This window comes from Magnolia sinica, chromosome 2, assembly GCF_029962835.1.
Source record: "Magnolia sinica isolate HGM2019 chromosome 2, MsV1, whole genome shotgun sequence".
Lineage (NCBI taxonomy): Eukaryota > Viridiplantae > Streptophyta > Magnoliopsida > Magnoliales > Magnoliaceae > Magnolia > Magnolia sinica.
In genome coordinates this window covers 28,186,675-28,213,164 of record NC_080574.1, presented here as the reverse complement: position 1 = coordinate 28,213,164, position 26,490 = coordinate 28,186,675, and the positions used below count along the sequence as shown (strand labels likewise).

The window sequence follows — 26,490 nt, the reverse complement described above, 5'->3', positions numbered from 1 at the left end:
GGCTCCCTAACGATGTATGTGTTTTATCTACAATGTTCATCCATTTGGAGAGATCATTTTAAGTTATGAGACAAAGAATGAGACGGATCGAAATCTGTAGTGGACCTCATCATAGAAAACAGTAGGGAAAGGGATGCCCACAGTTGAAACCTTCCTAAGGTCAACTATGATGTTTATCTAAGATACAACTTGTTTATAAGTTAAAAAAGACATGAAAGAAGGGAAAAAGCAAATTTCAGCTTGATGGAAAACCTTTGTGGCCATTAGAAATTTTTAATGGTGGGCCTAACTCTCTCCACTTTTTTCAGTGGTGGGGCCTACTCAAGCTTTGTATCTATAAAATCATATCTCCAAATGGATGGACGGTATGGATACAATACATACATCATGGTGGGCCCCAAAGAATTTGGTGACGTCACTTTCAGTAGTGAGTCTCGCAACTCAACCTGTCAGTATCTAATCCGCGTCCCTGAACGGATACCAAATAGCCGGAAGCGGATTGGGCGGTGTACCTCACACCACCGATATAGCTGCCGTATAGACGTCAGTAAGTTTTATAGGTCTGATCACGAGGTATGTATTATATCCAAACCGTTCATTCATTTGGTGAGCTCTTCCTAAGGCTTGAGATGGAAAATAAGATAGATCTAATTATCAAGTGGACCACACTGCAAAAAGAAGTGGGGGAGTGAACGTCTACCATTGAAATTCTTTTTGGGTTTAAAGAAGTTTTGGATCAATATTAAAAAAAAAAATCTCCCCTTCATTAAGGTCTTTATGACCTTATGAACATATTGGATGGAAAATAAACGTTATTTCTTAACGGTGAAAATCATTATCTCTGTGCTATTAGTGGTGTGGTCTAGATGATCTTTGGGTATAATTCATTTTTTAAATAATGCTATAAAATGATCTCTAAAACTAGATGAAAGGTGTACATGTAATAAATACATCACCGTAGGTCCATGTAACTTTGATCTCCTTTGAACCGTTCGCACAACTCGGAGCTCGAGGAGCGTCAGTGCTCGTCTTCGCATCGACACGTATCTACAGCACTTATATTGCTAGTGTGTGGTACACCAGCCAATCCGGTTCCCAAATAGCCAGCCTGGGCATTGTCTTAAAGCCCAGGCCCATGTAATCTACATCCATGAGATGATCCGACAAAACCACGACTCAATTCAATCCGAACAATTTACACCGTTGATATAGAATGTCCACCAGCCCATTCAGGTGCCCTCGGGCCCACGTTAGATATACTGTAAATCAACGGTTGAAGTAGCCGCAATTACGCCGAACCTCACCATCACTCCCTATCTTCACCCCTACATTCCCCAGCTTAGTCATGGCCGTGACAAAGTTGTCGAAGAAGAGCCGTTGGTCCCTGGCCATGGAATCGACATATCCTGGGATCTGCGTAGAGCTGCTGATCAGTCACGAGTAGTCCGAGTCCTCTCCGGAGGTTCTTATAGTAGGCATTGTCGAAGAGGGTTGGGGTGGAGACGTCGTTGAAGGCCACGATGTTGGGATAAAGGACCTTCTTCGGGCATGGGCTCCTAAGGCTCTGGGCGTAGCCCTTGTCCATGGTGGGGTACTCTATGTCGAAGGTCTTGTTGTAGTCGTAGACCCTGGGCATGAATTCCTTGCAGTGTGCGAAGCCTATGGTGTGGGCCCCGGATAGGGCCACCATGTCCTGGACTGTGAGGCCCTTGAATTTGAAGAGATTAATGAGTTGGGTGATGGTTTGGTTCACCACAGGGAGGTTGCCAGGCACCCTGGAGGCCTTAGACACAACACCATCTCTCCTTCCTTTGTACACCTCCCATCTGGGCCCACCTACCTGATCAACGGATGTAGAAGATTGGCTTTGCATCACCATTCAAATAATTCGTTCGGGATTTTTTAAAAAAACGGTTTCATGAGTATTTCAACCTATTGATTATACAAGTGATGTGTGTGGGGCCCACCAGAGAGGCTGTGTATATGGCCTCCAACCCGTGCATTGCATGAGCCCCCACTATGATGAGAGGATAACCCAATAATCAGGCCCATACAATCATAAGGTGGGCCACACTATAGAAAACAACAGATTAATGTGAATTTATATTAGTGTTTCTCCGCAAAAAATGTAAATTTCACCCTATTAGTTTTTTGGCAATGCCATATTACCTGGTCTCGATTGGACAGGATTCGTCCAAGAACCCATCACATTATGGTGCACATGATGGTTGCATTTAACAGATTTTTTTAGGCGCCCAACTCTAGTCGTGGTCCATGCCATAAGCACCACCGGATGGTCCCAGGAGCAGCACTTGTAGAATAAGCTTATTCTATACCATGAAATATGAAGTCAGTCCAATTTTTGGGCCAGCATCTATAGGGTGGTCCATCTGATCCAGGAATTGGATGTCCCATGCATGTGCGAATTTCCCATGCCGGATGGATGGTACACGTGTTAGAAATTCAGGACATTCATCAAGTAATGCGCAATGTGTGGACATGCCGTGTACCAAAATTCAGGATAGGCCTGCATTGAATCTTGGACCACATTTGGACATTTTCTTCACCTGCCTGCTCAGTGGAATGTTTGATGATGACCCGAACCTCTGACACGTGTGCAACAAGACTTCCAGAGGTGCAGCTGCGACGCGTGTGGGAGATCCAAGCTGTCGAGTAGGTGGACCTCTGCCTGGCCAACTCTTTTGAGCCATCCATTTGTGATGAGATGGGCATGTAGGGAATATAATAAGAGGAGAGAGTACGAACCAAGGTGACGAGATATCTGGTGGCAATGGCCATAACATCAGCGCATGAGACGACGTTTGGGCACTGCAATTCCAATGCCCTTTTGGCTCTGAAAAACACATCAAAACCGTCCCCTGGCAACGACTGGTTTATCTCCTCATCTCTCTCCGCCTTCCTTGTGCCGCTCGACGCGATCAGCACCGATGCATCGCAGCCCTTCCAAGCAAAAACCTAACCCATCAGAGATAGGGTGGCGAATATGGGACGCGGTTTGGCCGGTGACCCCAACACCAGCTAGCTGGCTGGTGTCGAAGTTATTTGGACCCCACCATGATGTATGCGTTTTATCCACGCCGTCCAAAAATTTTGCCAGCTCTTTTTAGGCATCAGCCAAAAAATGAGGCAGATCCTAAGCTCAAGTGAACCACACAGCGGGACAAAGTGGGGATTGAATGCCTACCATTGAAAATTTATTGGAACCCACCGCAATGTTTAGTTTCCATCCAACCTGTTCATACGGTCACATAACCCTGGATGAAGGGAAAACACAAATACGAGCTTGATCCAAACTTCTGTGGCACCCAAGAAGTTTTCAAAGGTAAGAGTTCAATACCACTGTTTCTTGTGCTGTGGTCCACCTGAGCGTTGGATCTGCCTAATTTTTGGCTAACGCAATAAAATGATCTTTCAAAATGAACGAACGGCATGGATAAGACACATACATTATGGTGAGGGCCACAGAGCTTTGACACCGGCTAGCTGGCTGATGTTGGTGTCACCAGCCAAACCGCGTCCGCGAACATGAAGCTGAAGTGAGGGCCGTGGGTTGATGGCTTGTCCGTACTATTTATGGGCCCAGCATAGATATGCTTTGCATATTTTTTTGTTGAATGACGGCCGTTGTTGTGTTTCTTTTATTAATGATGATATACGTGCGTTCGAGCTGTGTGGAGCCCACAGTGATGTGTGAATATTCATTAGATGATCATGCTCTGCCCCATATTCGGCCAAGATACCCAAAACCCAGATTGAACCATAACTCAGGTGGACCACACCAAAGTGAACAACGGGGACATTGGGGAGGGGACACAGACCATAGAAACTTCCACATGGAATGTGTGGGGTTCACCATGGATGGACCATGTCCCAGAGGTCTCTCGGATGTAAAAGATCCTAGACGTACATCTTGGGCCTTTTGTCAGCTAGATGTAGACGGTTGGGATACTTCTCATCTTAACTTTCTAGTGGCAGACCGTGGGTGGACCGTTTCTAAAATTAGTCTGTGGGGCCCATCGTGGGTGGACTATATCTAAAATCTGTTCGGTGGGACAATCCTAACCGTTCAGTTTGCATAGTGTTAAGGGCCGTAAACGGGCCAGATTCAGGCTCGACCAAGGTCTATCCAAGCCCAGACTGCAAAGTAAAACCCAAGCTTGAGGGTGGCCCAAGTTATGATGGATGCCAGGCAGGAAATTACAAATCGCGAATTCAAATCGAACCGTCCAAATTATGGACCTCACTTTAGATGTATCATGAACTAAGAATTAGGCTTCTTCTTCTTTTTTTTTTCATTAGATGTATACTAGGTTGGTGGACCCTCGGTAAAACTGAAAAATATCCAACGGTTCTGATCCAACAAACAAGTGTCCACGAATTAGATGTGAGGACTTTTCAACCAATCTGACATTGGCAATGTGATCTAGAGACTGTGGGTTCAGCAATTTAGTCCACATGTATAACTTCCAAGAGAGCAGAGTATCAAGTATCATGCGACGCCAGAGTATCAAATGGGTCCCCCTGAGGAATCTATAGGAAAAGACCCAGATGGTTTCAGCTCCCATGACAACCATACACGTGGCTAATGTTCCGATGATCCACACTAACAATGTGTGGGCCACGCACGTTGTTGACGGCCATCAGACAATCCTAAGGGGTCTTTTGGCACCATGGATTTGGGGGGATTTGAGGGGATTTCAAATCCGTGGGTTGTTTGGCACCATAAAGTTAAGGGGTCAATCAATCAAGGGTTTGATATCCAAAGCGAAAACTTTGAATACATCTAAAATTATTTCCATAGTCGCATGTGTAACATGTGCATCACTGACTATTAATCTACTAGACACATGACCCGCAAATGATACACTAAAATAATTAAATTATCAATTGCATCACTATAATTACTTTAATACAGTGACCAGCATCGAGGCTTGGAATTTCATTGTTTTTTCTCAAAGTATATATTTCAACCGGCTTATTACAATGATTGTGTCAAAAATTATAAAAGTTCAGTAATTAGCGATATTAAAGTTGATTTAGTAAACCCCTGCAGTTAATAGACTATGAATAGCTACTTTTGGATTAAAATTAATTCTTAATCTACGTTGCCAAACACAAAAAGAGGATTTCATATCCAGGGGGAGTTTCAAATCCACGCTCCCAAACAGGCGCTAAATACTCAATATATGGAAAGCAATGCTTGTTTGCCGACCCATTTGAAAGACGCGGTTGGGATGGTTAGGATCTTGGTGTCATCCAATAGAGCCAATCTGATGGACGGTGGAGATAAAAGAGGCCAATCACTCACGTGCAAACCGGTAGTGGATATCTATAACCATGGCTCCAACACAAAGAAGAAAAAGTAAGTAGACAGAGTGGCAAATCCGTAAATATGAGAAAGGAAGCAAACCTCGACGAAGCAGTCATGGAAGAAGAGGCGGAGAGCACCGGCAGCGGTAGTGGGAGCTTCTAGATGCTTCTGAGAGACAACGTTGTGGATGATTCTCCCGACGCTGGGGCAGCTCGTCTTGTAGAAGTCATAGCTTAGATTAGAGGATTTTGAAGACGAAACTCCTACAACGAGCGAGAAGAAGAAAAAGAAGGAGAAAGAGAAGGATATGTGCTTGGACGTGGTCGATTTATTACAAACATCACGGTGGGGCCCACCTAGTTCCCAGCTCAGGAAATCAGCATCCTTTATAAATCACCTAAAGGGGGGACCCACTGTCTAGAACGGTTCAATTTAAGTTACACGTCGGCCACGTGTGAAATTTCTGAGTAAATGGGGATCATCCATCACACTCCAAAGTATCAGCAAAGGACAGGTTTCTGGTCAGTGCCTGTCACAAGCCACTCCCTTTCTTGATTTACTAAAAAGGGTGTTTGGATCATTTTGGAAACGACCAAATGAAGTGGACTAGAAAGATTGATACTCCCGTAGAGTGTGATGAATGATACACAGGCGCTTAGAAATACTTAAGAATTATGTGCTTGGCATACAAATAATTTTAAATAAAAATGTCTAAATTATGTATCCCAATTTAAATGTATCTTTAAATAAAAATTACGCTGACTACCGGATTGTATATCAATCAAGCGACATACTCTGCCAGCGTATCAAAGAACTCCCATGTGTGCAGGGGCAATTTGGTCATTAGAGAAAGCCAAAGAAAAGGTGATGGTGAGAGGATGTTTTAGGTTTGGTGTAGTGGAGGAGAAATAAGAGCTTTTTAGGCAGAGGTGAGGACAAGGGACGTTCACGTGAGGGTTAAAGGACGAACTGAGGCTCGTTGTCTGGTCGATGATTATCTCGCATGGGATTCACGAGCCGGTCTTGCTTTTGTTTGGAGTGTATGTCTGTAGAGAGAGAGAGAGAGAGAGAGAGAGAGAGAGATTCCTTTCAAGCGTCCATCGATGAGGGCATTAATGAGAATGATGCGATTCTCTTATATTCTAATGAAATGAAACTTAATCAAAGATGAGATATGCTAGGGTCCATTTGGAGGCCAGGTCCCTGTGGTATAAGCCTAATCTAGAACTTGTAACCGTGTAAAAAGTTATTCACATGCTTATTTACTACTGCTTATGCATGACGCACTATGTAATGTGTGCCATCCAATCCACACACGAAGTAGTTCCCACCATGTCATATGTGTCGTTGATGTCAAAATCTGGATCACCCTCCGCTAAGCCCTGAGTACTTACAAAGAGGAGACAAAGGAGACCCTGGCTCAAGCAGGGGACCCTCCAATGCCTAAGTTAGGCTAAGGAAACTGGGTCTAAGTAATGTACAGTGAGGGTGCGAGATATTGCGTACCTAATCTTGTATAAATGACCTGTATTCATACCTGAGGGTTGCGGTGAACGTGTCAAATAATCTCGGCACGGCCCTAACCATCACGTAAGGATTACGCGGGTGCGATAGTTGACAGTTACCCAGAGATCATGCGCTGGGCATAACTCCAGTCGTGTGTTACTGGAGTTGTACATTAATGATGTCGCTGATCAGGCTCCCATCCGACCCGACCTCCTTGCTCGAATCCTGCTCGGCGACCTGAGCCGAGCCCATGAGTAGGTGGATTGATGACACGTTAGAGGATCGGGTTGGTCGGAGGTGAAGGACGAATCGGCTCGAACATACTGCTGCTGCTCTGAGGTTGTCCTCACAAGATTGTCAGAAGATCGGGTCAACGTTATAGTTCTACCAGAGCCCTCGGGTCAGACATTTTCCTCGGCTCGGACGTTACCCGCCCGAGGCTTTATTCATTGATGTCGAAGTTAACCTGATGCAGCTTGGTTCAAATTTACCCATAACATGTGTCATCCAATCCACACAATAAGCAGCTAGGTCCCACCATGTCCGATCGTCGTTTGAGCCACACCATAGAGGACAATCGACAACCACCCATATAAGCCTCTAAACTCACATGGTGGCCTATGTGATGATTGGTCCCACCACGTCAAAATAAGATTATTCCACAAGGACTTGTGGAAGAACCAACGTCATCCATTTAATGAGATTCATAGCAAGGTTGGTGGAACTTGCTGAGTCAACTAATTTTGACAGCCCTACTGAGTCAAAAATGTGCTCGACTCAGTAGGGTTCAAAATGGAAGCACACTTGGGCAAGACATCTGAGTTTATGCATGATTTAGTAACTTTTCAAAGTGTTACGAATCGGTTGAGTCATGAGGGTGAAAGACACGTATTTTTTTTAACATGAACCAGTTGAGTTTTGGCGAGTCAATGTTAAAGTCTTTCAATATACATTGAAACACCATCCTCTCACGTACAACTCAAGGTTCTAGAGAAACTGATTGTTTAACATGGTGTCAGAGCGGAAGGTTAAGTGTTCATATTCCAAAAATAATAAATATGATATTAGAATATATTCTCCCAAGAGGGTAAAGTAAATCAAGTCTGGCCCGAGGACTAGAAAATCAAGCCTGACCTATTTATAATGTGAGTGTCCCTCCATCCTTGTATGTTCCCATATGAATTTAAAGTTTTTTAATATACATTGATACACCATCCTCCAACAGCCCGGACTTTTAAAGAAACCGGTTGTTTAACAATCAACTCATAGCAAGCTAAGAATCTAGATCATGGCAAAGTCAGCACTCAAAACGTGAAATTAGGGTTTTTCTTATTGCAACTTAGAGAAAACTTTAGAACATTACAGGGTGTGATAGATGATACATTGTAATTGAAATATAACTGTCCAAATTATAGGTACTAATTCAGAACTGCACATTAGCCTAAGTTTTGGGCGATTTTAAAAAATATGCTTGCTTTTAAACTCTTTCCATATACACAGTCATGTTTTCAAAATAAAGTTGGAAAAAAGCTTCATTTGACTTCAACTAATGGTAGGTTAATAATTCTATCAGTTATCTCCAAGAAAGACCATTTTACCCTTGTTTTGAATAAAATGATACCTTTATCCCTTGACCAACTTATGGGGAATACACTCCACGGTGAACCATGGCATGGATCCACAATAATGCATATGTTTGATCCACGCCATCTATCCTTCATGGATCATTATTTCAAGGCATGAGCTTAAAAATGAGTTTACGATGTGAGTTGAGTATCCCTCCACCGAAGTGTTGGAGGATGGTGTATCAATGTATATCAATGGACTTTAACTCCATACGGGAATATGTGAACAAGGGTGGAGGGACACTCACAATATAAATAGGTCGGGCTTGATTTTATGATCCTCGGGCCGGAATTGATTTACCTAGCCCTCTTGGGAGTATATTTTGATGGTATATTTACTACTTTTGGGATTCAAATACTTGACCTTTCGCTCTAATACCATGTCAAAGAAGTGGATCACACCACATCCTCCAACAGCCCAAAAATAGTTCAGAATCTTCTCGTGTGGAGTGTGAGTGTTTATGGTGTGAGTTAAGTATCCCTCCACCTGAGTGTGAGTTGTAATTGTCCCTCGATACACTATCCTCTGACGGGCTCAAGCTTTTAGATCAAGTGGTAATTTGACATGGTATTAGGAAGGTCTTATGTTCAAATCTCGAGAGCAGTAAATATGCCTCTAATATATTCTCTCATGAGGGCTAGAGAAATCTCTCGTGAATGAGCTTTGATACCACAATATTGTTGTCTAATGTCTTAAATCTGTATGTAATAGAGTCTATCGATGTCATCAATAGACCACTCGATTCCATGAGGTAATTATCAATGTCATAGACAAATGATCAATCCTATCAAGAAAATGCAGGGAAAAAAAATCATTGTTGATTGTTCGACAGTTTTGTAGGTTGCTACTCTATGGCATCGAAGGTTCTTAAATGGCATCAACTGGTCTTTAATGGTTCTTAATGCCATCGAAGGCTTGTGCAGAACTATGTAAGTGTGTAAGTTCTTTTCTATTCCGATTGTGGTGGTATATATATTGGGTGTAATCAGGATTAGGGCAATTATTAGGATTTTCTAAGACGTGCTTTAGGGTTTGAAAGAGTTTTAAAGGCAAATGCTAGAGCTTTTCCTCTTGGAGCTTTCGATCGGTAAGGTTTCATCTCTTATAACTTCGTTTTTCATAGTGCATTCTCACTTTGTGCCGTGGTTTTTTTCCCACAAGGATTTTCCAAGTAAATTCAAATTGTTCTCTGGTTGGACTAGCTTTTGCGATTTTGATTACTTTATTTGATTCCTCCATGTGTGCTTCCATGAGTCCCAACAAGTGGTATCAGAGCTAACATTAGGAAGCAGATTAAATTTAAAGACAAGGTATATATGGCATCTAATATAAAGTTCGATGTAAAGAAGTATTTCGAAAAAAAATAATAATAATAACTTTGAACTATAGAAGGTGAAGATAAAAAGCCTTCTAGTTTAGCAAGAATTGAAATATTCACTCTTGGAAAGCGACCAAAAACTATGAAAGAATAAGAGTTGAACAAGTTAGATCAAAAGGCCAATATCTCAATCCAATCAAATTGTGTCACGCCCCAAACCCGGAAGTCGGATTCATAGGAATCCCGATCGCCGAATCCGATGCCGACAGCCTCCAGAGTACTCCATTCTCGGCTCCTAGCGTCCATACGCTAGATTCCGATCCTGGGATCCTACAAGGAGAATTTTTTTGTACATTTAACTCGTAATAAGCATAACCACAAGATTACCCAATTCACAAAGGCAACATCATCATCATATATCCACCAATATAATCATTTGAGTACAATGCTGAAAGGGAAATACATAATCGAAAATCAAGCTCCGGAAGACCGCTGCACACTCCAAGCTCAACACTGCTACAACCTAACATCACCTACACGCATCTATCGTGCATAAGCTTATAGAAAGCTTAGACGGTGGTGTAAGTGTGTGCACAAAGTAAGTGCTAAGTATTCAATGCAATGTCATAATCATATAATGTCGAAATAGGCGCAAGGTCATGAATCATATGTTATCAAAGTAAGCGAAAATACTGACAAGTCCATGAGTCAAGCAATATCAGAATGCACAATATAGATCAACTATATAAATGAGGAGTCATAAAGAGTCAAATATCAGATGCCGTATCTAAACCATATAAATGCAGAAACATAGTAATCCAAAATGTCATATGCAGCGGATGTAATGTGATATGTGATGCGAATGTAATGACCCTGCTGAAATGTGAAGTTGGGGTGATAGTACGTAGTATCACAGGCTATGGGGTCCATCACAAGGGACTTCTATCCAAACCAGTCTCATACCTAAATTTGGATAGTCAGACTCAATGTGGTAAACTCCTTATCTCAGGTTAGTCGCACGCCCCAACCGAAATTCTGGCCATTGGGAAGGTACAGGTAACAAATAGTTGTGCACCACCAGCCCGAGTGGATAGTGAATGAATGAATGAATGAGTATGCAATTCCTACTCAATAAGTCCACATATCAGTATTGTTCATCTCTGGGATCATCACCGGAGTTTAGTACACTCCAAATGGCACTGCCTCTCTCTCAGCTGCACAGTCTAAGTGAGCGTAAGAAACCTCACGTCTGTCAATACCTATTCGGCATGTCGATAGCGGACCCATTCATGAGCTGGTCAAACTCAGCCTAGCAATGCCCTCTACGCTCGGGCGAGTAAGGCCACACCCCATCCCAACCGACCACGACACAGTGGGAGACGCGGCCTCCTAGTATTCAACACTCGGACGCTTATGTATCCACTCGGTCTCGACGTTGGGGCGTCCTCTGGTACCAAGAGGGTTTAAGAATTTTCACCCAGGGCCATCTATGACGGCCCGATGCTAGAATAAATTTTTGGTGTCCCGTCTGGCCATCCACGACATGCTTGTGGAGACTACGGCCTTGATGTCAATAAGGCGTACAGTAATCACAACACAATGTAAGATGCATGAGTCATACAATTCAGTCATGCATCAATCATGCACATGTCGTGCGCTCATGTGAGATAACCTCCGCCTATCAGGGAGTCTCATACCGTCCTACCCAATGACATATGCAATAGTATCACATCTCATAACAAACATGCAGATGATGCGTATGGGCATGTATCATGATGCTATGTTGTCACATACTCATAATCGATACCCACGATCGACGTCGACAATGTGGACATTTAACCAACATTGCCCTCAGGGAATGGCCCACATAGAGCCAAACATATAATGGGCCCACGACCCCACACAAAGACCTAATATACAACACAATGGGCCTTGCTCAAAGCCACATATACACAGCAGGTGGGCCCTGCTCATGGGCCTCGAATACATCAAATGGGTCATGCCTCATGGGCCTATTACATATCACAATGGGCCTTGCTCAAAGCCACATATACACAGCAGGTGGGCCCTGCTCATGGGCCTCGAATACATCAAATGGGCCATGCCTCATGGGCCTATTGCATATCACAATGGGCCTCGCCCGTAGGCCACGAACACATTGATTGCTTGCCTCCAAGTGCAGAGGTTCATAAGTAATATCCTGTGAATACAGGGTCGATCCCACAGGGAGATGAATTGCGAGAAGGGAAAAAATCAAATGCAAAACAAACTAAGTAATAAAAACTAAACTGATGATTTGATTTTTGGATTTTTGAATGGATGTAATTCAATTGAATAAAAAACACCCAAGCTTCAAAGTTCCACACATAGGTTAATGTTCCAAAATCATGATGACTTGGATAACACAACTAGGATCTGAGCACTATGGTCAACCTAATCGGAAAATAAAACACTTTAAATATTTTAATAAATGATATAAAAGATTAGAAAATAATGGATTTGCACCATTGACATATATTCTCAAGCGCCAGTGATTTTAAGTATTCAATATCTATAGGATAATGAATATCAAAGAAATATAACAGGTTGAGAACATCTCCTATCTAGGAAATCTGATTAATCTAGGGTAAGCCTATCCATCAATGTGGATCTCATATGATGGAAACATATGGATCTTACAAAAGGATAAAAAACAAAACCTAAATAACAGATAACATGCATACACCATTCTTCTTATCATTAAAACAATTAATTATCATAACTTAAAGAAATATTAAACCCATGTGCTTCCCTTCTAGCTTGGGCTAGAGGGAACTTAGAAAAACATAATTAAATTGCAGAAATAAAAAGCAACAAGAAAGAAAGAAGAAAAATTGCAAATAGAAAAGATCTAAAAGGAAAGAAACAACTTATAAAGCTTTAATAAAACTAAAAACTCTTTAAAAAAACCCTAAATATTGCTCTTGAATGCTTTGAATGATGCTTTAGAATGCCCTAGGAGGCCCTATTTATAAGTAGGGAACTCCAATTTTCGTACAAAGTTGAAAACCCTAGAAAACGCCTCAAATATACGTATTTTCCTAAAATAGACTTCTCGTTGCATAGTTCGTTTAAAATAGACTTTCTGCTGCGCAGTTTTCCAAAATAAACTTCACAGCTTCAGAATACACTTTTTTAGGACGATTTCAGGATTCTTCACTTCAAATCTTCGATTCTCTTCATTCCTCGCTTGGTTTTCTTGGATCTTTGGCATGTGAATTCTTCAATCTTGATCTCCTAAGATCCATCCCTTGCCTTGGTGAATTTAAGCATCAAATTCTTACTTTTTGACACATTTTTCAATCCAAGCTCTTAAATTCACCTTGCAACACATACATGAGTAAAATAGAATATTAAGATGATTTATGTTCATAAAACCAAGATATAAATGGGAAAAATTATGCAATATTTGAGTCTCAACACACATCACAATGGGCCTTGCCCATGGACCTCAAGTACATCACAATGGGCCCCATCATATAGACCTCCTACTCATCACATTAGGTCTTAAACACGGGCTGCATATACATTATATAGGTATCAACAATAGGCCTTGGCAATCGAAATTGGCCTTAACAATCGGATTCGACACTCGGAACCGGCCTCGATACTCAGCCTTGGCAATCAGAATTGGCCTCGACGAATCAACCTATACAATCGGTATTGATGAGAATAGGCTTAACTAAGCCTAAGGGAAGGTCACCATGCGGGCGTTTAATCATCATTACCCAAAAATGTGGACATTCAACCAACATTATTCCCAAGCAGTGGTCCACATAGAGTCAAACATAAGGTGGGCCCAAATATCCAACAAGTGGCCTCAAATAGTCATCACAGGTGGGCCTTACATATGCAGCATGTGGGTCTACAAATCACGGCGGGTCGATACATTGGGCCGCACCATTAGCCTAATATACACATCACGGTGGGTCACATCATTGGGTCGCACCAATGGGCCTCATATCCAACAAGTGGGCCGCATCAATGAGCCGCACTAATGGGCCTTATACACATCAAGTTGGGCCTCGATAATTGGGTTGGAAACATATCACAATGGGCCATGACATACGGGCCGAAAATACGTCACAATGGGCCTCGACCCATGGGCTGAAAATACATCTCAATGGGCCTTACCAAATGGGCCATAAACATATCCTAATGGGCCTCAACCATGGGCCTCTAACATATCATAACGGGCCACAACTATGGGCCTCAAACGGCCATAACCATGGGCCTCAATATACATCGCAATGGCCTGCAACCCATGGGCCTCACATACATCATGTGGGCCGCAATACACGGGCCTCAGATACATCCCAATGGGCCCCAACACCTGGACCGGGTATACATTATATTGGGCCTCGAACATGGGCCATATATACATCACATTGGGCCTCGCCATCTGGGCCTTAAATACGTACATCAAGTGGGGGTCACATGAATGGATGGAGTGAATATACAACATATATATCACGACGTGTAACATCCTGAATTTTCACTATTTTGGATTTTCAAAATTCCTTTAATTTTTTTTAAATTTAATTAACTTATAATATTACTTATTAACCATTAGGACTCAATGTTAGTGTGTACAGGGGTAGTACCAGTAAAGAACCACACCAGTCCGATTAATCAGCCGTAGGAAGCCAATGAATCCGCCCGATCACTTGAACATCAGGTGTAGTGTAACGACCCGCCGAACCAGAACAATGTCTGGGAGCGTCCACGTAGGATTTGCCACAAGAACGTTCGTTTAAGCTACTTGTAGTGAGGTATCACAAATAAATTAGACTAAAATTTACCCAATTGATTAGGCCAGACGGGTCCTGACAGAACTTGGTGCGGGCCTCCAAGTCAGATGGCCGTTTACACCTAGCGACAGCCCGTGCGGGCTGTACCGCGACGCGGGAAGGTCAGAAAAATCTAAAAATTTAGGGAACCATAAAGCTCACTGGGCTTGTAAACCATCGCGGACCACGGACCCATTGGACACCCAGAAGTGGGATCTGGCACTGACTAAATGCACCCCACTTATGCCAGGACCGGAATCTGGCGCTCACAAATGAAGCTGAGATACAAGGCTATCCAGCCGTCGGATCTCTTTTACATTTTTAGGGGAGGTCTAATGAATTTTTCTACACCCGTTCACAAACTCTGGGACCCGATCGTGGAACGGTGACCGTTGATCGCAAATCAGACCCGTGCGACCAAACCCCATATCCTATCGACCCCAAATTTTGCATGGCCCTTCAACGGGCCATGGAGCACCTGTCCTATAAGTTTCATGGCCAGAGGGCCACCAGAAATGCTCCAATTTTCTAAACAAGATATAGACCGCTCGTTGGTGGGCCACTAGTTCCAAAACTATAGAATAATGTCCGTCTCATTGGGCTTGACGTCCATCGCGGGAATCAGACCTGGGTACTGTCCAGAACCGCTCAACTTGAGCCGAAGGACGAGTGCATGAGAAGTGCAAATACCTTAAAGGAAGGAGTTGGAACTTAAGTGAATTAAGTCATCCACTCTTATGCAAAGTTGAGGATTTCGGACCGTCGGTTTGCGACCAAACTTTACCCATAGAGAAAGGATATTTTCCTACTCATATCCGTATAGCCGCAGCCCTGATCGACTATCGGTGACCGTTGAACAGACTTCTTATCATATCTGTCGATCGGTGCATCCAAATGGCGAGCCAAGCATGTTCATACGTAGATCACCATTAGGGCTAACTATCCTACGGTGTATATCAATATGTATACCCTATAGTGGGCCCTAGATCTTGAAAAGACCCTCCCATAGGTCTAGTATAGTAAAAACCCAACACTTGGGGCCATTTCCACCAAATCTGGCATTATAAAAGGGCCCAATTTGGGCACCCTCTCTCCCCATACGATTTTGCCCTAGAGAAGGAAAGAGGGAAGAGAGAAAAATGAGAAGAGAAAGAGGAGAAAGGAGGAGAGAGAGAGAGGAAGAAGAGAGTGAAGGAGGGTGTTGTTGATGGTGGGGCCCAAGGAAGCTCAACCTTACAATTCCCTATCTCTTCTTCAAGGAAAATCTCTCCACCACAACCACACTATTCATTCCATGATCGTCTAGGTAAGATCATTCATCTTTTTTCTTAAAACCCTTGAGTGAAGAAGAGATTTACATGGGGTTCTAACATACAAACGTATGCTTTAGGGATTCCAGCCAATCGACCCAAAATCCACACTCCTAGGTCGTTTCCAAGTCTTCAACGAATTCGAAGGTGCAGACTATTGCTCTTAGGTGGCCTAGCACCAATTCTAATATGAGATTAATGATTTTGGTTGCTTAGAGGTCATATTTGGAGAATATAGAGAAACCCTAGGAATTTTAGGTTTGTTGAAATAATATGGAATTGTTGCTTGACTCTTATGATCATTGATTTTGCCTCTCACATGACTTGATGTATGGTTGATAGTGTGCTCATGGTTGCGTGATTCTTTTCCTCACATGTGGTGTTGCTTTGTGTGTATGATTTATAACCTTGTGCACATGATTTCTTGAGATGGAGGAAGTGTTTAACTTCCTCACACACTCACACACTCACACGCACCTTAGTTATTAACAATGTATATTTGCTTGCAAGGATGTCCATATTGTATGGATGGAATGCATAAGTATAGGATACTATTATGCTTGATGATTTTTGGATAGTTGGTATGCTATGGATCCCCTCACCCTCCTTGGGTTGGTCAGGAATTTGAGAAGTGACGGTAGTCCTATCGGTTGGACTATGCCATGGCTAGACCCATGCGTTTGGACGGGTGTGTTCGGGTGGCTGTAGTTCAACTACACGGGTCCCTTGTGCCCAATGTCACTCGCCTCATGCTCGCCCGACTCGGGTGGTCTAGCCTAATGTCTGACCACCCTTGATTGTTAACCCTGCTTGTTCACACTTGTATGGAACCTGGAACACCCTACAACCGTTGTAGCTCATCATTAACCCATTTGAAATTTGGTCCACAGCCTCGTGAGCCGGGCATGGTGGAATGGGACACTGTGTCCGAGCTGTCGGCCTATGCTGGGGTACCACGCCTCCCCATAGTGACCGCGAGCGATCCCTTTCTCATGGCACTCTGGGGTACCACGCCTCCCCATAGTGACCGCAAGCGATCCCTTTCTCATGGCACTCCTCATGTGCTTGAAGTTGAGGATGAGGAACCCGACGGGATCACGGACCGCGGGGTCTCGGCCTCACGCATTGGGGGGTCTTGGCCTCGCAACCCGTTTAGGGCATTGATACGTGGGGTGTACCAGATTCTCAAATCTGCTGGATGAATGGACCTAACTAATCACACGGCTAACACGATCATTGCATCGCATTAGTTAGGGTGGCGACTCGGCAGTCGAGGTCGCACTGAGGGAGTGTTGGTATTGGCGATCGTTAGATGGTGTCGCACGAGGGAGCGTTGTGGCGAGGGCATACATCATATCATCCTGCATGCATGCGCATTAACAAGACTAAATAGATGTTTATAATTGTCTGCTTTTCATTAAGATCATATTATAATTGATGTCAGTGATAACTTAAGACTAATAGCACCCACTGAGTTGATCACTCACTCCCACTCTGGGATAGTGTTTTAAAACACCAACCAGACCCGTTTATAGATGCAGGTGGTTCAGGGGTAGAGGAGCCTGGTGAGGCGAGCTTCGACGAGGAGGACGAGCTGTCCTGCTTCCAGTTGATGGACGGTTCTCCGCCAGCTTGAGAGGCGAGATTGGATCGCTGAGCAGGGGCTCAGTTTTATTCCTTTTTGGAGTTACTATTCTTTTACGATTTTGTTGGGTAGCATCTTATGCGACGCATGTATTCTTTTTGACATGTATGTATATGTATATTTATATTTGTATTCAGTCTCTTTCATTTCAGTGGACTTGTGTGGATGTACTTCATGTTCCAGGAGATTCCAGGCTGCGCATTTAGACTGGATCGCATATTAACGAAAATTAGCTATAAGTGACCCCGAGAACTCGGAAGTCGAGTATATGCACGACCCCCGATTTTCAGGGCATTACACGACGGGTCCCACTATGATATGGGTCTCCCAGGAAGGTGGAGGGTTTGTAAATCACGATGAGAGCTAGGATTACATCTAAAATCATTTCAATAGTTGTAGGTGCAACATATGCATCACTGTACACAATTACTCTATGGGGGTACATGGCTCAATAATGGTAATCAGCATTGTCCAAATTTTGCCCATGTGAATCAACACCTTCCAGACATTGCCCAGCATCATCCAAACACTCTGGACGGTGTGGATACGAAACATACGTCGAGGTGGGGTCCACAGCACCGCCCAAACACTATTCGGCACCGTCCAAGCATGTTCAGCACTGTCCAGATCATCTGGACAGTGTGGATGAAACAAATACATCGCTGTGGTCCCCACGTGGGTCCCACAACATATACATGTATATATGTATTATAATAATAATAATAATATAATACTATCATTATATCTGACCAGCGCCCAGCCCTGGACGGGCGGCCTGGATACAAAATATATACATCACGTGGGCTCAAAATACATTATATCGGGCCTTATCAAGTGGGCCCCAAATATATCAAATCGGCCTCATCAAATGAGCCCCTATAAATATCAAGGTGGGCCTCCTCAAATGGGCCTTATAAATATCAAGGTGGGCCTCCTCAAATGGGCCTTATAAATATCAAGGTGGGCCTCAACAAACAGCCACACAAATGGCCCCCAGGTATATCAAATGGGCCACACCCAAATTATAAGTGGTGACAATGATTTCTACCATTAAAATTTCCAAGGCCCACAATAACATTTATTTCCCATCCAATCTGATCATAAGGTCACAATGACCTGAAAGGGATTTTAATGGTGGACGGTCAAACCCACCGATTTCTATAGTGTGGTCCACCTAATCCTAGATCTGTCTTATTTTTTTAATCTCAAGCCTAAAATAAGCTTTCAAAATGGTTGGACAGATTGGATGAAACACATGCATCATGGTGGGTGCCATAAAGGCCCACCATTATGTATACATTATATAATATAATATATAAATGATATATATAATATATATATCACAGGTGCAGCCCACACGTGGGGTGGGTCCCATATAGATGGACAGCATGGATGAAACATATACCACATGGTGGGATCCCCATGTCGTCCAGCAGCCAGCTAAAATGGATGGACGGCATATATAAAACACATACATTTTGGTGGGGTCAACTAGCCGCCCAGGAGCTAGACGGCATTGATAAAACACATACATCTAGGTGGGTTCCACTGTCCACAGCAGTGGACGGTGTGAATAGAACACATACATCACTGTGGGTTCCACGTAGGGCTCACCATAATGTTTATATGCCATCCAATCTGTTGATAAGGTCACGTGGACCCTGATGAATAGGAAAAACAAATTTCATAATGTTTCAAAACTTCTGTGACCCAGAAAAGGGTTTCAATGGCTGACGTTCAATCCCGTTGTTTCCTATGATGTGGGCCACCTGAGCTTCGGATAGGGATGATTTTTGGGGTGGGGCCCACTGCCCTAACGGGCCATCAAATGCATGGTGTTGATGTGGGATCCACATCACGGTGGGGCCCATGGCTGGGACCGTGGTCCCAGCTTCTTCCGCCCACGCAGCTGCAGGGCGCTGCCTGCGTCCTCTGTTAGCAGCAACAGCAGACGCTGCTGCTGTTATTAATTTTTTTTAAAAAAATCATGTATTTTGGGGATTTTCGTGCGTGGGGCCCACATTAGGTGGATCTACCCCACCCATTGCACTCTACAGCTCAAGACAGTCCCATTGAGCCCAATATTTGATGTGTTTTGGGGCACAGAACATCAGGGTGGGTTTCTAATGGTGAAAATACTATTCTTCGTACTAGGGCCCGCCAGAAAGCCAGTTTAGCTTCATTTATTGGCTCAACTCCTAAAATGAGCTGGAGAATGGAATGGATGGCGTGGATTAACTTCATACATCAAGGTGGGGCCTGCATGAATAGCCCACCCCCAAAATCTCACTTATATGCATTATATATTATTTTATTATTTCTTTTCGTTAGCTTGTTAGTACATACCCAAGTCAGTACACGCACTCCATGTTAGCCACCACACTCTGTCCACCGTCCAGAACGCTGGACGGCATGGATAAACACATCATTGTGGTGGGTCCCACATGGACGTGGCCCACAGATCAAGGTGGGTCCCACATGTGGGGACCACGGCTGGTGGGTTCCATGCAGACGTGGCCCACTTGAGTAAGATCAATATGATATTTGTGTCTTCCCATCACCCGGAAGGTAGGGCTCACATGGCTTGGACAGCCATGGGGTCCATTTGATGGACGGTTGGACATTACATAGCTCATTGAGTGGGCCACAAAATAAAGGAAGGAGGGAGAGAGAAAGAGAGAAAGAAGCACCCGCCTCTAGATCAACTCCTTCTTCTGCCTATGCAATCTAGAGATCCAAGGGGACAATTTCAACGGTTGAGATGATGATCTAAGGGTTGGATTGGGTGATAGGAAGGTAGGCCACACAAACTCTCCCATGAAAGCTTGCTTGGACATGGGATGCTTGCTTGGAGAATGACAGAGATGAGCGAGAGAGGTGTAAGAGAGAGAGATGGGTGTGATGGATGTGATGTGTACTTGTGAAAGAGAGAGTTAACTTTATGGGAGGGGTGGTTGTACTTGGGGATGGATGAGTGATGGAGTGTGATGTGTACTTTAATTGATGGGATTGATAGGATTGATGTGATGGATTCTTGGGATTGCAACGTGCGGTGTTTTTCTCGAACTGAACGCGGGCCCACATATCTTGGCACGAGTATCGCCTCAGCGAGCGAGACGCGGCGTCGGAACTGCTACGACGGCGCGGTCGTAAGGGTATAGGTCTCAGGTCGAGCCGACTCTGGAAAATGGGATACGACTCTCGCAAGCAACTGCAGATTACAAATCGCGAGTCGTCGAAATTCTATCGGAAGGATCGCGAAAGCCAACGGAATATTACGGGCTAGGATACAGGCCTTACAAATTGTGTCTAAGGGATGAGGTCCTTTACAATGTCATAAGAAAGAAGATTGCAACTGATACATGGGCAAGTTAGAAAACATATATGCGAAGAATTCTCTTGAGAATCATTTATATCTAAAGCTATTGTTGTTCAATCCGAAGATAGCTAAGGGGGTTGACGTTGAGACCTACATTAGTAACTTCAATAGACTTGTTTGCAAATTGTTAGATATGGATGAGGCGATGAAGGATGAAGATAAAGAATGTATTCTGTTAAATTCTCTTCCAAAATTGTATGAGTCGTTCAAAGACTCTTTGTGCACCGATAGGGCGATCGTTAGCGTTGTGATTGTTATCTCAGTCCTTCAGTCAAAGGCGATGAGAAGAAAAAAAAAAGCGATGACGTGGGCACTTCTACAAATGTGTCGGTTACGATGAGAAGAAATTCTTAGTGGGACGGTAGATCCTAGCGATCGAGATCCAAATCCAAGGGCAAGGACAAAGGCAAGCTAAAGTTCTAAAATTGTGGCATAACAGTGTACATGAAGAAAGATTGTCAAAATCCTAAGTGTAAGAATGAGAAATCAAAGAGTTCTTATAGAGAGGTCAACACTGTGGAATTTAGTGAGGAGGTAAGTGGAAGTGACATGCTAACCGCATTAAAATCCGGGTACTTCAATGGCAAATGGATTTTAGATACGGAGGCTTCGTATCACATGACCTCTCATAGGAGTTGGTTCACCAGTTACAATGAGTTCGATGGTGGCCAAGTGTTTATGGGCAATGATCATGTTTGTAACATGGTTAGTGTTGGATCGATGCAGATTAAGATGTTTGATGGCATAGAGCGTATCTTAACCAATGTGAGACATGGTCTTGATTTAAATAAGAGTTTGATATATCTGGGTGCACTTGAGACACTAGGGTGAAAATTCAGCAGGTTTGATTGTGTCCTTAAGGTTTCAAAGGGGGTACTCGTAGTCATGAAAGCATAGATGAATGGTAACAGGTTAATCGGGAGTACTTCATTAGGTGGAGTTGCAGCGTCTGTAAAGGATTCTACATTTGCACGTAGCATGTGCGCATAGGCCACATGAACGATCGGGACATGAAGTTACTTTCTAACCGTTGTTTGATTCCAATTTTTAAAAGTATTGATTTTAATATATGCAAGCCTAAGCCACATGAGCAAAGAGGTTCTAAATTATGTGCATTCAAATGTATAGGGGTCCTTGCCCGTAGTTTTTGGTAGATGATCGTCATAATTCGTTACATTCATTGACAACTATTTCAAAAAGGCGTGGGTTTACTTTAAGAAAAGTAAATCCGAGGTTTTCACCAACTTTAAGCACTAGAAGGCGATGATGGAAAAATAGTCAAGGCGAAAAGTTAAAGTGTTGAGGATATATAACAGTGGGAAATTCACTTCTAGGGAATTCAATCATTTTCGTAAAGATGAATGGATCGTAAGGCACAACACAATGTGCCACACACTAGAGCAAAATAGTGTGGTTGAGCGGATGAATTGGACTCTCTTGAAAATAACATGATGCATGATAAGTAATGTTGGATTGGACAAGGAAATGTAAACTAAGGCCACTAAGACAACTTGTTACTCGGTGAATCGGTCCCATTTCACGACTATTGATTATAAAACACCAAAGGAAGTATAAAGTGGTCAGCAGGTAGACTACTCGGGGCTGCGAGTATTTAGTTGTAATACTTATTCTCACATAAGAGATCAACTGGATCAAATGGCTAAAAAGTACATTTTTATTGGCTATGGTAGTGGTGTGAAAGGATATATGCTATATAATCAGGTCATACGGAAAATCATATATTAACCATGATGTTAAATTCGAAAAGGGATTCTTGTTCCATAAGGATGAGCACAAGAAAGTAAAAAAGTCGGTTGTGGACGTTCAGATAGACAGAAATGAGACAGGTTGATACGAAGACACAAGTAGAGGTACAGGAGTAAGTGGAGCCACTATGAGAAGGAATCCATCAAGAGATCTTAGGTTACCTATGAGATATAAGAATGATTCAAATGTTGTTTTTACCCTCATTACGGATGAGGGGGATCCATTTACTTTTCATGAGGCTCTTGGCGGGGTAGATGTCAAAAAGCAAAAAGCGGCGATGCATGATAAGATTGACTCCTTGTATAAGAATGAGATGTGGAAGCTAGTGAAGCTTCCCATCAGCCATAAAGCGATCGGGTGTAAATGGATCTTCAGGAAGAAACAGGATAGGTACAAGAAAAGGTTGGTAGCAAATGGATATGTTCAGAGAGAAGGTATCGACTTCACTGAAATCTCCACGCCTATGGTGAAGCAAGTATCTATCATATTCGTATTAGCATTAGTTGCCCAATATAATCTCGAGATGGATGTGAAGACTGCTTTCCTACATGGGAAATTAGAATAGTATATATACATAAAGCAAACGGAAGGTTATGAAATGCAATGGGGAGAAAATAAGGTTTACAGGCTAAAGAGATCTTTGTACAACCTAAAATATTCGCATAGGCAGTGGTATAAAAAAATTAATTTTTTCATAATGAGTCAGAAGTTTACCAGAAGTGAGTATAATCATTGTATATATTCCAAGAAACTAAGTGATAGGAAGTTCATTATCTTGGTATTATATGTTGATGACATATTAATTGTCGGTCATAGCGTGTCCGAGATCGACATGCTGAAGACTCAACTATCAAGGACATTCAATATGAAAGATCTGGAGGCTACAAAGAGAGTTTTTGGCATTGACATATATGGGGATAGGAAGAGGAGCAGGCTATAGTTATCTCAAGTTAAATACCTTGAGAATGTATTGGTGAAGTATGGAATGGACAAGGCAAAGCTGATCAACGTTTCCCACGTAACTCATTTTCAGCTTTCTTTTGAATAGTGCCCTAAAACGAATAAACAAAAACAGGTTATGTCTCATGAGCCTTATTCGAGTACGGTTGGCAACTTGATATATTTCATGATTTATATAAAACTGAATATTTCACATGCAGTAGGTGTTGTTAGCAGATACATGTCTAACCCTGTTAAGCAACAATGGGAGGCAATAAAATAACTACTTCAATACGTTCAAGATGCACAAGACTACATCTTGACATTCAAAAAATTAGAGGATAATTTAGTAGATTACATGAATTCATATTATGTGGATAGTGTGGATAATGGAAGGTTGATTTCCGGTTACTCGTTTGTGTTAGCAGGTGGAGCGATCAATAAGATGTTGAAGCTTCAGTCTGTGGTGGCTCTTTTCACAACTAAAGCTGAGTATATGACGGTAACAAAAGTGTTCAAAGAAGGTGTTTGGTTGAGAGGAATGATAAATCAGCTTAGGCTTCAACAAGGGGTTGTGTTGGTTAATTGCGACAGCGAAAGCGTGATCAATTTAACAAATAACTTAGTTTATTATCATAGAAATAAACATATTGATGTGCGTCTTCATTTTATCCGACAAAGTCTTGACGAAGGAGGTGTGACTCTTGAGAATATCCACACAAGCGTGAATCCAGCTGACATACTTACAAAAGTAGTTCATGCGGAGTAATTCAAGTTATGTATGACTTCTCTGGGTCTGGCAAAGATAGAGTGAAGACGTCTGGCAAAGATAGAGTGAAGATGAAGTATGCATGAGAAGCAATGATTGTGGTGTTATGATGTAGACGAAGTCAAGATGGAAAATCGAGTATGACAAAGGAGCAATGGAGTGTAAAGATTGAAGACATGGTAGAGATTGTTGTCTAATGTCTTAAATCCGTCTGTAATATAGTCTGTCAATGTCATCGACAAACCACTCGATTTCATCGAAAAACTGTCGATACCATCGACAGATGGTCGATCCCATCGACAAAATCCGGGAAAAAAAAAAAACTTGTTGATTGTTGGATGGTTTTAAAGGCTACTATTTAATGGCATCAAAGGTTCTTTGAGGTCATCGGCCAGTCCTCAATGGCTATCGATGCCATCGAAGTTCCCATCAAAGGCGCGAGCAGAATTGCATAAGTGCACGATTTGTTTCCTATTCCGATTGCAGTGGTATATATATATGATGTAATCAGGATTAAGCGGAAAGATTATGGTTCTCTAAAACATGCTTGAGGGTTTGAGAGGAATTTGAAGGGCAATGAATAAGGTTTTTCCTCTTGGGGCTTTGATGGGTAAGGCTTCATCTCTTATAAATTTATTTTTCATAATGCATTCTCACTTTGTACCATGGTTTTTTTTTCCCACAAGAGTTTTTTCACGTAAATTCGGATTCTTTTCTAATTGGGTTTGCTTGTGTGATTGTGATTACTTTGTTTAATTCCTCTCTGTTTGCTTCTGCGAGTCCCGGCAAATATAAATTTCCATCCTGTCTCTTGTTTCTGCTTTTACCCCTTGGATTTTTGTTTGACTCTTTTTTTTGTGGTTTTGCTTTGCTTACACCGATCATATGTGAGTATTTTTATATACTTTTACATCTAAGTTGTAATGTACAAATACAGTTATTAAAACCATCGAGACGTGGGCCTATGATAGATGATCCATGAACCCCAAATACCCAAATGTAAAAATCCCGGCCCTTAGTAGGTGTCACAACAAATACATTGTTCCAAAAACGAGAACCCATCAATAAATCACATTCAACCAAAGCAGGGCCTTCCAATCTAGGGATTTTGGTGCGTGGACCATCTAAGGTTAGGCCAACTTTATTAACAGTTCGGATCACGGAGGACGGGGCCCACTTTTACCAGATAAAAAGATAAAACCCAAACATGTATGGTACAAACTCTTGGCTTGCAGCATTGCCAAGTACCTCCATCATAAGATGGTTTGATCTGTCAAATGAAAAGGTGGGCCCCACATGTAAGTTTGGTTCAGTTTTAATGTGTAGCCCTGCCTGGTTTGGGTTAAGCTTCAAGGCCCGGAGATTGGACCTGGTCCTCACTTTTAGGCCCAATATTCGGGCTGTTTGTAGGCCCGTATCACCTAAAGGCCCGACAAATATCCATTTGGTGGTGGGAATCGTCCACTCGAAGCCCCTTTTTTTGCTCACATACAGGGCTGGACTGGACTCAGTTCCTTAGCTAAAAGACTGAGACTTGTACATACTTCAGCTTTGCTGGCCCAGTCGATTTGCGGCCATTATTGGAGCTGTTTTGGTTGGGCCATTTAGGGTAGGGCCCACCAAACAAACAGCCCAGGATCTCCTTCGGTTACAGACGATAAGTGGTATAACCTGCATATGGGAAATGATAGATGCTGGATGTTACTCTCCTACTACAGTGCTGGGGACCCTCCCCTACTGTACACGTGGCATGTACCCAATATCTGAAGCGTTGGAGTACTGGGACCTACTGTAGATTGGTCATATCCTTAAAATCAGATTCATTAGATAATCATGACATCTGATTAAAAGATGTTTGTTTGTTAAATTTGAACAGCCTACCAGTTTTTCATCTCTGCCGTGAATTAGATGCCCACTGATTGCCTAGTTATGATCATACAGCCAACGTAATTTTCCGGTTAATGCATCTACAGTGGGTCCTACTATCTGGTCGGTTGGATTCGAGGTCCATCCCACTTGTGGTAGGTTCTCCAGCACTTGGGGTATAGTGCGACTGTATATGTCAGATGC

The 26,490-nt window shown here is 42.7% G+C and overlaps 1 pseudogene; it reads right to left on the bottom strand.

The window, feature by feature from the left end:
- Positions 1–1,134: 1,134 nt before the first annotated feature.
- Positions 1,135–18,990, bottom strand: LOC131224679 (peroxidase 41-like; annotated as a pseudogene).
- Between the last annotated feature and the right edge of the window lie 7,500 nt (positions 18,991–26,490).